This window comes from Aptenodytes forsteri, unplaced genomic scaffold, assembly GCF_000699145.1.
Source record: "Aptenodytes forsteri isolate BGI_AS27 unplaced genomic scaffold, ASM69914v1 Scaffold15, whole genome shotgun sequence".
NCBI lineage: Eukaryota > Metazoa > Chordata > Aves > Sphenisciformes > Spheniscidae > Aptenodytes > Aptenodytes forsteri.
In genome coordinates, this window is record NW_008795129.1 from 26,737,854 (window position 1) to 26,749,468 (window position 11,615).

An 11,615-nucleotide genomic window follows, 5' to 3' on the forward strand; every position below is an offset into this window, starting at 1 on the left:
CTATTCTTGTACACAAAGCAGTGGGAAAGGAAAAGCCTGTTAGTCAGAGAGGCTAAAGCCACAGAAAGAGCTGCATGAACCTATACTGAAAAGGCTGTTAAAAGCCTGGAACCTCTCAGCGTGGGAGTCCCCGTGGTGAGTTCAGTCTTCAGTCCCCTCGCTTCTCCCTGCTCTGTGTCATCTCCAGTGCGGCAGTAACCTTGCCATGGTAAAGGTTAAATTAAGTTTGAAGTAATTTCTACTAGCACAAAATAATCCAGCCATCATCTTTCTAATGTTTACGTGGAAAGTTTTTGCACTTTAATTCTTATTATATGTTTCTAAAGTGCAAGTTCATTTTGATAATTACTCAAATAACATTATGAAAAATCAATAAAAAAGAGCGATAAAGTCACAGGTTGGATGGCACCTCTGGACATTTAGTCCAAAGTCCTGCTCACTGCAGGGCCAATGTTAGGTCACACTGCTCAATGACTTGTTCAGTCAAGTCTTGATTATCCTGCGAACATTTTGTGCCAAGAATTTCCACCTCAGATTCATTATTGTTCCATTAAAAAGCTAGTCTCCAGTCCATAAATTTATTTTATTCCAACTGGTACATGAAAAGTCATAAACTAATTTATGAGCTGAAAAATGCTCACCTTACTGCCACAGCTATTTGACGTATGCCAACTTTAATTCTGGCTTTCCTAAAGCCTCTGTTGCAGCTTTTTGGAGGAAGGCGAGCTACGATATGGCTTCAGCAGCTGTTCTGAGGAATGAGTCTTCACCACAAATAGAAGAGGATATCTGATATAATCATTGAATTATAATATTACAGACAAGTATTTAAAAGGCTCTTCTGTTCTCAGCACACATACTTAAGTAGTATCTGCTCAGAGAGAGGGAGAGAAGTTGGTGTGGGTGGTACAAAGGAGCTTTTAAGTGCACGTCCTTTCATCACACCTGTAGCGTGGGGCTGTGCCTGCCGTGCAAAGTGAACCCTCATCTTTGCGTACCCTCAGATTAGAGGAGCAGCAAGGTGTTTGATCTGCTGATGATCTTAGGGGAAATTATCAGAAGATCAAGAAGTTTCTGCCATCTGCTTATTGGGCCAACTCAAAGTCTGCGTTCGGGTGATCTCCCTGTAGCAGTTCTTTCCTCCTAATGATGACCACCTCGTTAGGACTCTGACACCTCAGCAATGCAGGCACTGCTGTGCTGTCTCACACTGTGCCACAACCAGTTTAACATCTTGTTCAACACCTAATCAAGCACCACATGCTTCAGGAGGAGCAAAAATCAAAAGAAGGGTTTGGATGTGAGATCACCTGCTCCCAATTATGGTCTCCTTTTAATCTCTCTTAACTAGTGAATGATTTATGGTCAGAGTCAGGAGGTGTTTTATATCTTCTGCAAGGACTTTGGCTGCTGTGGTGCTGAACCATCTATTAGCTTTCGACGTGGTCCAGTCCCTCTCCAAACTCGCTCCACCCTCTGCCTCTGCTGTGCTCAGTTCATTCTCCCTGAAAACCTTTAGGGTTTTCTAGCTGCAGGATTGAAACCTTCCTTGCCCCCAAAATCCCCTCCCAGACCCCTGGGCACCCCCAGGCACCATGCCGTGTTGCTGTCTCTGAGTCATCAAGATCTCCATCCTTTGCTGCTTTTCTTGATGCTTTTCAACGCTGCCAGCCAGTCTGACCTCTTTTCCTCCTTAAACAGCCTGCACCTAGCATTCAGCCTAATTTTACCCCTGTCCAACCCAGGGCTTTGCTTTCAGGTCATTAAGTTTTTATTCTGTTTCTGCTATTTTGGTCCTTTCCAGTCTCTCTCTCTGTACAAATTTTAAGAAAGCTCAGGCAGGGTCATCACCTTTGAGCACTGTATGGTAATGCTGATAACCTGCTTGGCACTAACACAGAGGTCTACACAGTCTGCAGCACTTCCCATCACACCTGAAGTCCTCTTCTGCATATCTTTGCTTCATTTCCATCATTGCACTAAATAAAATATAAAACGATAAGCAAGGAAAACAGAAAAAGCAGACTGTAGGAGACCATTTATTGAAGGAAGATGAAGCAGAGCTTCAAAAGCTGCCTAGCGAGTTGAAAAACCTTATGGGTGCAGCTTAAACATTTTGATGGGGACTGCATCTGTCCAGGGGCTGCTGTGGCATCCTGATCACAGCCTCTGGTTTTCGGTCTCATGGGCTTAAAATCTGCAGAGTTGTTTAAAAAGTCTTGATCTGTGGGCAAAGTTCAGTTAATCACTACTCTTCAATATCAGGCTGCATGTACCTACCACAACCACCAGGGACTATTTTTACTTACTCCATCATCTCCTGTGAGAAATCTCAATACAGAGCTGAAGCAGCTCCCCTTCACTTTGATCTGAGCAAAGCAAGGTTCTGTGCTATTTGGATGTAATTTTCATGTCATCATTTCTGTAAAAAATGGGTAAAAACTGGAGGAAACCACCATACCTCATACTATAATTTTCTACCTATGGTATTCTATAATTTCTGTAGTTGCTCATTGCATATAACTAATTTGTCTTTATTACCATCAGCAAAGCAAGGCTAATATTTAGACTTCTAGCAATACATACAAGAGACAAAAAAAAATGCATTTTTGTGACTCATAAATAAACCTTTTTTGTAGTCAGTGCAACAAAGACATCAGCACTCTTACCGGTAACCTACACATTGTAGACTGTTAATAATATTGCCAATCATCAATAACAGCGCTACAGCATAGTGTCTTGAAAACTATGCTGAAAAAAATTAAACAGATTACTTACAATTCACAGTTAATGCTACAGGGCACATGAGTATTCTTCTTTGTTTATGTCACATCTTATCTTAGGTAATAAATATGGGGGTTTTTTAAGATACTTCAGCACTTGGCTCTTGTTTATTTCAGTTGGAATCAGGAGCCTAAATTCCTTAAGGGCTTAAGCTTACTTTCTTATTTATTATTATCAAACATAATTCAGTAATCTGTGAAAAGATTATAAAATTCTCACAATAAATTTTGGGTTGTTTTCAGGGGAGTCTTTCTTCTTCAGGGCAGAGCTATGTTTTGCTGCATTTCACTGTAAATTTTACTGCAGTGTGGGGAATGCTTTGTAGCATGCAATCATGATTCATGTATTTTACACTGATCTTTCAACAAATTTCACTCTAAGAGCCCAAATTACTGCCAGGTTGTTTTGCTAGATGGCTGGTTGTAAATGCTCAGGCAACAGAGCATGACCCCAGTCCCAGAGCCAGTTCCCACCTCGGTTCTGGGTTTATGGTGTACGGAGAGGCACAGAAGTCTCATGGACTTATGGGTTATCTCCTCAAATTAATAAATGTGTTTATGGCCTTTGTGTCAGCCTGCGGGAGGAGTGCACACAATTTCTACATCACCTGTTGCATAACACCAGAAGATGGGCAGCTTTGCCAGCAAAGGAGGGATGAGCAGTGCTTTGGCTCCTGGTGGGTCACCAGTCCATGTCCCGGCATGGGTGATGGCACCGCTCTCCCTGCCAGTCACTCGGGCTGCACGCTCCCTCCTATCCACAATCTTTCTTGCATTTTTGAGCCTGAGACCCATGTAGAAGAAACAGAAGCATGGCATAACATGCAATTGAGTTACATGACATAAAATAAATGTCAACCATAGGAACTGGTTGGAAGAAGGTCTTGAGGATGATGCCCCCCCAGGACACCTGCCAGCAGAAGGTTTGCAACCCACCTCAAGGCACTGGAGATAGAAAAGTTTCTTTCAGGGAAGTGACAGACAATATCTGCAATAAATTGAGCTATGGTATAGTCTTAAGCTGGGATTTATCTCATTTTCTTCAGACAATAGTGAATACTTGTATGGGAAATTCCTATGGAGAACCAGTCATGTCTCTGAGAAGCTGCTGACCAAATGGATGACTTTCCTCCCTCTGACTCTATGCAGAAAGGTGCCGTGCAGGTGTGGGCAGTAAGGCATGAGGGAGCTCTTGGCTATCTGTTGCCACTAAATAACCATTATTTTTTTTTCTTTTTAAAGGAATGAGGTCATTAGCTGATTTAAGTGACACTGTAATACTCAGAGAAATGGTTTCTGGGTGCAGCTCTTGCTCCTGTCCCCTTTGAAATCAATGGATCATCTTCTGATCTAGAATAAAAGCCTGTCCAGGGTGAGGATTATCATAGACCTCAAATGTAGAGTTCCAGCTGTGTTTCATAAAACATGTGAAGATGGGACAGCCTGTGTCCCGCCTGCCCTTTTCTTACAGCAACAACCAGTGTAGCTGTCTGAATGTCCCATTTAAACCGAAATGCACTTTTCTTGCTCATTGCACCAAATGCTTTCATACTGGTGAGATGTCTAAAAGGGAAAATGTCAATTTGCACTATATTTAAAAATCTCTAAAATATGCATTTTATTAATTTTGCCTTTTCTCTCCTTTTATTATACCACAAAGAAAAGGAGACATCTGCTATAGAGTTTCTTTATTTTAATCACCTATGAAAACTTCAATTAGTGTACAACTAATAAGACTTGACAGTTTTACTAATATTAGAAGATGAGATTGGAGCAATGTAAAGCAGGAACAATTCACAGAGATATTCTGTAGATCTTTGAAATATATACTTGAAATATGTTCCTGAAAATATGACCACAGTTTTAAAACTATGCCCATCATTTTCTTTATAATAGACATGAAGTTATAATTCTCTGGTCAGCAATTTCTCAGTCACCTCAAATAACTAGCTATAAGAGATACTGAAAAAATGAATTCAGAGCATGCAGATGACACACAGAAGCTAAAAAACATACACAGTTGTGTAAAGTTCAGGAGTGAAACATTTATTATCGAAAACCTTATTAGTGTGCAACTGGAAGGTTAAGTACATAAGATCATGTAGCAATTCTGCAGTTATGACACAGCACATCACCAGAGTTTGCCATTATTAAGACAGTTCCGCTTTGTCACTGCTAGCAAGAGAAGCTGGGATGTTCATCTACAGCAAAGAATCTGGGTTATTAAAAGCCAACATGAAACTTCAGAAATGTACTTTCTTCATTATTTTGGCAATAACAGTTTAAAGCACTTCCTAACACACTCATAAATGCGCAGTGCTATATTATACACAAGTGGTATTTTAGCACTCTGAAATGTCTCGGCACTGCGTTCCCATGAAGTTTTCTCTGGCAGGTGGGAAGACTGCCAACTTCTTTGCAGAGTGGCAAAGTGTGTGTTAGAGAAGTTGTGTTAGACTCCATTTGCCGTAATTGCAGGGGTAACTGAGAATAAAGACTAAAGAGATAGGTCAAGTCTCCTTTTTCAAATAATGATGTGTCATTCATACGGAGGATGTAATAGTAGAGAGGTATAAGTGTATGTAAATTTTGGAAGTGATTTCCCAGAGAAAACGGTTATAAGGTTAACAATAGCTTAGCATCCTAAAATTAGAAATAATTTTAAACTCAACTAGATTATTTGGGGAATAATCTGTCACATAGGAAAATATATCCATCTCATTAGAAGCAATTTAGGAACCAGAAAGCCTTTTTGATTACTGTAAATGGTTTTAAAAGAAAAACATCTTATAGCTGATGTATATGACAGTTGTGTACACATGGCTTAACGCACAGCCTGGTTTGGCAGAGCAGCAAGACGGAGTCAGCACTTCCCACTGCTCACAGGAGGGACCAGGCACTACTCCTGCATTAAAATATTTCTAACGAGCCAGCGAGTTGGGGGACCTTCAGGCTGTCCATCTACACTTCACTGTCTCAGCATTGAAGTCCCCTTTGCAAAATGAAATTCTTGCTGCATGTTAAATGAGGAATTTTTACCCTTAAGCCATCACAACTCTCCTGTTCGTTGGTATTCTCCTCGCACGTTGCTGGACTAAAGAAACCCTTTGCCAGAATCACACAAGACTGCAGAAAATATTACCAGAGCACTTGGTAGCTGGTACGTGTGTGAGATGGCCAAGGAAGCAGCTGCAGGGGTTTTGAGCCACTTTCCTTTCCACAGGGTTTATCCAAACAGTGTAGTTGGTGCCCCTTCACCCCCCTGGCTGCACCTCTCCTGGTTGTTCTGCAGGACCAGGCTCACAACCACACAAATCAGGCAAATGACAACTGCAAGCAGAGATGGGCGAGAGTATGCAGCCCCATGTAGTGTCCTGGCACGGTGGATAGACAGGGTAGAGACTCCACCTAAAAGCAGACTCTGTGCCACACTGTGAGCTTTTCACAGTTGTAGCTATAGGTAAAAATTGAGAAAGTTCAAGAAGATTTACAGAAGCTTTTAATTCCTCTAAGGCTGGATGGATCAAGGGGTGTTACTGAGATACTGCATTTAGGTCTGTGAATTGGAAGGGGTAGAGAGAGTGAAAAAATGTTGACCATGAATTGTAAGATTCATTTTGCCTTAAAGAAAGATCAACAAGAACAAAATAAAGCCCTCAAAGTATACTCTTTTTCTCCCATGAGCCAGTTTATGTAGGTAACTGTCTTGTATCAAACCACAATATCCTTTGAGCCAATGTGTGTACGTAGCTGCTGAGGTTTGCCATAAGCCAGAGAAGTGAGGAGTACAAAAGCTCCTCTTAGATTTCCAGTGTGTTTCACCCAGTGTCTGCAAGAAATTCTTCAGTGCTTTAAGTCTGCATCAAGGTGCTTTGTCATCCCATCTGTAGAGGAGTCCACTGTCTATAGTGGAGCCCCTTACTTAAGGGTGGCTGGCAGTAATTTATGGTGCTGCGAGTGCTTTTGCAGAGGAAAGACAAGCAAAGTGACCATGAAGAAGGAGGCTCCTGTGCTCTTGGGTCACAGGACATGGGTCTGGAAAGCTCTGCCTGGAAAGGGAGAAGAAAAGGTCTTGCAGAAATCTCTATCTGATACCTGTGAGCTGCAGTCACTGTAGGAAGGGATATAGAAACTGCCAGGCTTTTAAAAATAAATTCCGATTCTTTGGTCTTTTGAGGGAAGGCTCTGATGTTCACTGTCAATATCAGATCAAATAAAACCTCTGCTCGGGCTTTCCCTATTAAGAGGCTTCTCACTGCCAGCACCACCTTGGAGGCCCCAAGGCCCTTCCGCTGATTGAACAATCCTAACGAGGCATGGGAGCGTGGGGAGAGGATCTGAGGAGGGGGTGAATGTGTTAAAATGAGAGGATGCTCTGGTGCATGTTAGGCTAATATCTCACATGCCAAACCAGCCCCAGTAATTTCTGCTAATCAGACCTGATATTAACAGTCCGTGGACAGCAGTGATGAAAGAAATGCAGAAATTCTATGTTTTTTTTCTTTTATAAGCATGTCATTATGGGCTGGTTAGATTTCTATTACTTTTGACAGCTGAAGAGTATTGCATTCTGTTCAATAGGCTCTGATTTATCATTCAGTTCTCAGACTGAACTTGAGTTTTAAAATCCAGTTTCTATTTCAAATACAGTTCGTTGATCAATGCACGACACAGGTCTTCCCTGGACTTTATGTGGATGCAACTGGATCAATGGTCCTCCAGTATCTCCCCCACATGACAGCCATGTGGCCCTTCATACCTGCCTGCTCAGTGATGGAGAATGTGAGGGTGGTTCAGGAAACATTTTGGAAGAGAAACAGTCAGAAATGCCTGTTTCACTTCCTTGAAAAAGATAACGTTAATCTCTGCCTAGTAATCCTGGTTTGGGGGATCGTGTGGTACTCGCCTGTAGTTGCAACTGAATTCTGCACTCCTATGGGCCTCACTGAGTTTGCAGCATGCAAACGTTGCCGTCTTGGCTCTCTTCAAGCAAAGCATTCTTCTTAACATTAATGGGATTATTAATGCGATTGGTGTCAGTGTAATTCCAGTGCCATGGGACCTATGTTTACAGAAAACCCAAGTACAAGCGCAAATTTTTAACTCCAAAATCCTCTCAGTGTAATCTGGCCGAGTCAGAAGGGTACAGAAGAGCTCGCTGCCAGCAAGGGCAGATGCGGGCAGACCCTGCACACCCCAGCTGGTCCCCAGCATGCACACTGAGCAGCCATGGTGGTTTGGCTGTCAGGGTCTTCTCCACGTGCATGTTCCTGTTACAGCCCCCCAAGGAAAGACAGGTGTAATCATAAATACAACAGCCAGTGAAGTGTGAACTATGGCCACACAGCCATGTCATTATCCTTCACCTTTCTGGCTTAAATAAAGTACACAGATGTTCTGTGGGCAGTTGGCTTTGTTGCATTTCTCTATTTTCTAGGAGAGATTGTTGTCCAAGATCTCCATAACAGCAAGGCAATAAGAACAAAAATTCTGCCTGATATGGTGCAGCAAACGTGCTTTCTCAGGAAAGCAAATCCTGGCCATAGCCTTTAGGCAGTTTTCAAAGGGATTTGCTTTCCCTTGAGTCTCACCACATCCACAGCAGCACCAGGCAGGCATAGAGCAAAGTTCAGGTTATATCTGCCCAGCCTAGATTTGGCTTGATTTGATGCTAAAAAAACCTTTTTAAACTCTTTAGTTTTATTCAAACTCTAGCAAGTAATGCAGTTGTGTTATTTCAATATTGATCAGATATTTTTGAATTTATAACACGAGAAAGACAATTATGTTTCCATAAATACACACACACAAAAAAAATGTCAAAGTGAAACTTCCACGATACAGTCCGAGTATGTTGTTAACGGTGTCCTGCCACAGATAATTTGACCCTCTCTCATGAAATCTGTCTTGGGATACAAAACAAAAATAAAGATGCAAGAGACACATTAGTGCTCCCTGGCAGAACCAGGATGGAGGGATGCTTGGAAAAGGGGGAAAGAGGCAGCAGTGGGGGGAATGGTGAGCTGCATACGAAACGATGTACATTGCTCCAGGTGGATTTCACATATCAAGTGAATATGTCAGACCTTCAAGAAGTGGTCTTTGTGCCCCCAAGAGACTGCAAGTAGTACCTTTTCGTATGTACATTAAAAAGGCTGACAAACCATTTGCCTTTTACATATATTTATGTATATATGTATAAAGAAGACAACAACAGGAGAGTTTTAGGACTAGTATACAAAATAGTAGGGCTAATTACAAACACGTTCCTCTCAATGAGAACCATTCTTAGCTTGAAATAGATAAAAAAAACCCACATAATGAGATTTAAAACTCAGACAGCTTTTCAGATGGAGGTGGCCATCACAACTTGCTCTATCATTTTTGGAATAAACAAATATTAATTCTGCTATGTATTTCAAGCTGCATGTGCTGTTATGACAGTTGATCTGAAATTGGCTTTTTCTTCTTTCCCTGCTTCCATTTTCTTCTTAACTAACTGCAGAGACATATAAACCCACGCACGCTCAGTTGATGTGTGCACATCTCTCTAACATCAGTTGGATGTCTGCCATGGCATCAAACATCAGCTCAAGACCTTGCATAATGTCCCTCCCCTATAAATGAGGGGAGGTTTAGATTGGACGTGAGGAAAAATTTCTTTACTGAAAGAGTGGTTAAACATTGGAACAGGCTGCCCAGGGAAGTGGTTGAGTCCCCATCCCTGGAGGTATTTAAAAGACGTGTAGATGAGGTGCTTAGGGACATGGTTTAGTGGGCATGGTGGTGTTGGGTCAACGGTTGGACTCGATGATCTTAGAGGTCTTTTCCAACCTTAATGATTCTATGATTCTATGATTCTATTCCTACTGCCATGTCACAGGAACAGAAACAGGTCAAATCACCAGTGTCCTTATTCTTTTCATATTATTTTAACCAGACTATTATTATCTCCATTTAAGACGTCAGTTACTGATGAATTTTGATGGAATAAAAATACTTCTGATATGCTGAATAGATTTGTTTGCCTATTTACAGTTAGTTAAACTGTTATTTATATTTTAGATTAAAAACTTTAATCTCTCAGTGCCAGTGTTAAGAAAGGTCTTCATGAGTTTTCCTGTGGAAGTTTATTTTTCTGCCTGTATGTCTCAATAGTATTTGTAGAAGTTGTGACATGTTCCTCACACCATGTGTCTGTGTGGATTGTATTGCTTGATGAACACAGTTTTGCCTCTGAAACATCAAATATGTGCTTCCTTTTCTCCCAGAATTATTTTAAATATATATTCAATCTTTGAGTCAAAATAGCAGGGACCAGCAGCTAGTTCGATCCGAGGGTCTTGGGCTCAATCTCACTCAGAAAAGGAATGGACTCAGACTTTGCCCCTCACTCCTGACTCCTCACTCCTTAGGGAGGTGTGATGTTGATGTTGACTGAACATCAGGCTCGGAAGAAGGTCTCCTACATGCTCTGTAAGGAACTGTAAGTAAATTAAAAGAGATAACTGGCAGCTGAATTTGCCAATTCACTTTGCTCCTGTGTATTTTAGTAGCCTCATTTGTAAAATGGGAATAATGTGTGTATCGTCATTTCACATCCATGGATTGAAATGGTTTTATGAGACCTAAATATGAAGATGCTTACTCTCTCTTTAAAAAGAATGCTTTGATTTGGGGTAGGTTAAGTTTTTATTATTATTGAATTCTATGTTTCAGAATGCTCAGCTCCAAGATTTTTTTATTAAACTCATCTGTCAGAATAGAAATACTTTCTGGAGGACACTGGACTGTAAAGGGCGTATTCGATGAATCTGTGCATATTATGTCCATAAATGTTTGTTAGAAAAATTATTCCCAACTGATATGACAAAGATATGAAAAATTAGATCACAAATCTCATTAACGATACAAACACTGAAAGAGAAATGAAGCCAATTAATGTTGATAGTACTTGTCAGAAGAATGTCATGGTTCTCTTCTTAATGCCAGTCACATACCCCGAGCCGAACGACTCTACAAATTACGATTTTCCTCTCATCAGGAGCAAGCTTGGGTGGATAATGAAGGAAATTTCTGGTTTTCTTTATGTACATCAATTTACCTCAGTTTACCTGATAGATGTTATGTTAAAGTTATGAAAGGGAGTGGAAGCAGCAGGGACAGGGCTCATTGACCTCGCAGAGCCCCTCCACTCTTATCTTCTGCAGGTACTTAAGTGGAATTAAATATCAGGCTGCTCTGTTACCATGACAACTTTGCTTTTCATGAAAAAAGTAGTATATGGTTTGTAATTTGAGCTCTCTGTAAATGTGGCTATTAAGCATCATCCACTTTGTCACTGGGAAAAGTGAAAAAGCTAAACAAGTACTTTTAAGCTTGGATATAAGAGGAACTTTTCCACCTGAGAACCAAAATAGAAAACTGGTGGAAATAGTTAAAATTATCAGACTTGAAATTTTATTTACTTATGCAGTTACATATGAGACTATATACATGTCCACACATGAGTTACATATACAAGTATATAGGTACATAACTTGGCAGGATTACTCTCTAAGTTATGAGCACATTCCTTTGTCAGGTGAATTAAAGCTTGAACTGAACATTCAAACCAGAGATATGAAAGACATTAGCTCATTTTTTAACTTTGACAAAAATCTTAGTTCATAATTATGTATATATGCAAAATTACTTTTATCTTAATGCTCCTGTATAAAGTAGCACTAAGACAATCTTGCAGCTCCCGGCTTTTTGAGTACCACAGTGTGAGAGGCGCTGGTAGTTGGCACAGTGATAAAAACGCTCGTGTCCGAGGCGGGGCCGCGCCCT